The following is a 3631-nucleotide window of genomic DNA, read 5'->3' as shown; positions in this document are numbered from 1 at the left end:
CACACATATGTTCTTGTTGAACAAAGGTTGGCTTGGAGTGGTTTTGTACCATTGTTTGTAATTTATGTCTCCAACAAGAATTTTGATACATATATGCAAAATGTACTGTATGTAAATCTGCAGTCTTATTTGTGAAACCTCAGGTAAATGAAAACATTTTCTAGAACTGTTGGCTAATGGCTTGACAACTACAAATGCTGTGAAGCAGCATTAAAATTGACTTCCGTTAGTTTGTATAAATGAGTAGCTATGTTGATGTTTTGGCCAATAAACATGGAAGCAATCAGCTGCTGCTCTGATGCAATTACTGCTCCAAATACATACAGCTTATTTCTTAGTGGACATGACTGGATCAGAAAATGGACAATTTCACAAACTACATAAAACCTTTAAACCACTTAATGAATTAGTTCGTTCAAGTTTCCTTTTCTTTTGTAGAAACATTGGGTTAGTGTTGAGTGGAATATTACAAAGGAGAAAGACCTTTTTGTATCCAAGCCTTTCCAGTGAGAGAGTGTAGCTGGCAGCCCTTTGAGAGTCTTACTCCAATTTGCTCTTACAACTAGGTCTGCTTCTATCCAACAAACATATTTTTACAGGATTCGGTTTTAAAACTCTTAATGGACATGAATATTGGAAAATTTGCCAAAGTGGAAATTCAGAGAGCAAGGTTTATGGAGATGCACATAATGAAATCATAGAGCATCAGGTATAGAATTTTGAGGGATTCTCTAAGGCATAGTCTGTTGCCAGCTAACTGTCTACATACAGTAGTTGACTGGACTAAAGGCATTTCTCTTAGGAAATAGCTATTTCCATTAAGTCTTTCCTTTAATTGTCCTCACTCTGAAACCAGCTGCAGAATAATCTTTAGCAATTTGTCTTCATGAAGGGAGGCAGCAGCAAAAAAGCATGCCAAGTAACAGGTTTAAGGATTTCTTAGAAGAATCTATGAAATCAATCAAGAGGTGTTTCAGGAGCAAAATTGGCTTTGATTGGTAGGAAAGATGGATAAAGTTTCAGCGGTGGCTGGCACATCCTCTCCCATCAGAGTCTGAAAGTACTATGCTATGCCACCAGAAGCAAACCCATCTGAGTCACAAGAGATAACATGAGGAATAAAATAAATAGAGAAATACTTTAACAGGAAGGAAGTTGCACAGCTCTTGTTAAACTGAAGAGGCCCATGGTTTGAACAGGCAAACTGGAACATAGTTGTCCATATTATTAAATTAATTAGTGTGGTCTTTGATAATTACCCCGGTCGAAAACTGTGCAGCTATCCTTGACACGGTTTAGACAGCAGCATGGTGCACTGGCAGGTCTCAGTAGGCAGCGGGTATGTGGGCATCCAAGCGTATAGCTGTACCAGTGCTGAGGGCTGCAAACATGTCCCTGGCCTGTTTTATTTCATATTGTAAAGGTAAGGTAGCCTTCATCTTCCTGTGAAAGTTAACTTGCCCCAGAAGGAGCAAGTCTAGTACCAGTAATGTTTGTCTGTAGTAAAATGGAAAAATCTGCAAGTTCAAGTGAGGTGACTTTTTTAGTAAACCAAGGGGTTTCTTGCCAGTCAGGTTACACTGTACATGGAATCGTTTGGGCTAAAGGCGGTAAGATTCTGCGGTCTCATCCTGGCATTTCAGTATGCCTATACCCGAGTTGCTTCAGCCACAGCCTGTTGTCCAGCTCACTGTTACACGTACATCGGTCACAGAGTTGTATGATGGGTTCGGTGAAGGAGCAGAAAGCATGTGCTTTTTGAAGTGGTCTTGACCCTGTAATGTTAGCCATTTTGCATGTCAGAAGAGTAATACATTAGTACAAGGAAATGCTACTGTCTGTGTTGTAAGAAGATTGCAATTAGTTCCCACGTATATCCTTTTCTGGTTTTCAAATCTAAATCCCTGACAAGAATGTCAAAAGCTGCAATGCTATAAAAAGTGTATTTGGACCTAATATTTTAAGAACTTATTTTATAATAGCTGCCACTTACGATTTAGGTGCTGTCACCAGGAAGACAGAGTAAACACCCCATGCTGGATTTGGATACTGGGATTTATTGAAGAACCAGAAAGATTAGAGCTTTTACCCTACTTGGTTGTCTCCAACTCCTGCCCCAGCACTACATTCCCTGGGTCTCTGCTTCCCAGCGGGGAGGTCGCTGCTGGTCCAGGAAGGTCAGGCATGAAGTTGTGCTGGTTCCTGCTCTGCTGCTGCTCACGGTTCCCCATCTCGGGTGTCACTGGCCAAGGATCTCCAGGATATTCCCTGCCCCACCAAATGCTACCCCCCCCCCCCACACACACACACACTGCCTGTTAGCATTCACACTGTAAGATGATTTCACCTGTGGCAGATGGTTATAGCAAGGAAGTGTCCTCAGCCCCCCACAGATTCTTGCTCATCTCCAAATGCAAAGGACTGCACCGCACTCCTGTTCTTCATCCTGATTCCTCCCACCACTCCCGTGCCCTAACCCTGCTTCCCTTCCACGTACAATTAATTGTATGGTCCAGTAACAAGTTACACGAGCAGTCCTTTAACACCACCACTGATTCTGCTGCTAAAGGAGAAACATGGCAAATTGTCCCTAAGCAGCCTGCTGTCACCTGCCCTGTCCCCCGAGAAAACCAAAACCTTAACCCAGGTTCCTCTGAGGGCAGAGTGAGGTCGGCAGCCTGTGGTTCTGGTGCTGTGACCTGCTGAGGGGGAGAAGAGGTGGGACAGAAATGTGCCGGGCCAAGAACAAGCTGCTTCTGCAGTGAGCGACGAAGTGTGTTCTCCGATGGGATGAATAAATCACGGGTGCTGCAGCTCTTGCCCAGTTTTCAGGTTTTCACTGTGAGCGGAGCTGAAGAGGGTGCTCCTGAGAAACACCCGGGAGCTGTGGAAGCCGCTGGAGATGTCGGGTCAACAACACCGCCTGGTGAGGCACCACAGGGTACCCAGGCCCGAGTCGAAGCTCCGAGACGACTGAAGCAGCAAGGTAAAGCCTCAGGGACTTTGTGACTGAATTTGGAGAGAAGAGGCGCGAAAATAAAAAGCCAATGACAGGTACGTGGGCTTGAGAGAAAGCGTGAGAGCATATGGATGAGAAAGGCCCGTGGAGGTCTGGGGGGGTTGGATGAATATTAACGCATCTCTCAGGAGTAGAAAGTGTAGCGCTACTGCCCCGAAAGCGTTTATAATGTGTGCATAAACCATACATCTGCTGCATTAGACTGAGGCTGCAGGAAAGATGCTGGGGCCACCACATCTGCTGCAGCGCAAGGCTCTGAAGGCATATTTAACCAGGACTTTCAGGGAGACGAGTACAGCTTGTATGAGAGAGAAGGGTGCACATAAATCTAAGATTATCCCAAAGAAGAGGTGGGGCTAGTGCCTTTTGAGAACTGGCCACTGGTTAGTGGGAATACCCTTAGGGTGAGGAGGCTGAAGTGGAAATCAGTCACGCACTTTATAAGATGGAAGAAAAGGGCCAGAGGTTCTGGAGCAAGAGAGAAAAGAAATGGATATTTGGGATTTCCATAAAATTTAGGCCTGGGCAGGACTAGGCAGCAGAAGCTCTTAGTATCACAACCTGAGCTCTGGTGGCCCTGATTTCCCACAAAAATCCCATTTTGGCAACTCA

The sequence above is a fragment of the Harpia harpyja genome, chromosome 3 (assembly GCF_026419915.1).
Source record: "Harpia harpyja isolate bHarHar1 chromosome 3, bHarHar1 primary haplotype, whole genome shotgun sequence".
Classification (NCBI taxonomy): Eukaryota; Metazoa; Chordata; class Aves; order Accipitriformes; family Accipitridae; genus Harpia; species Harpia harpyja.
This window is presented reverse-complemented; position numbering follows the sequence as displayed.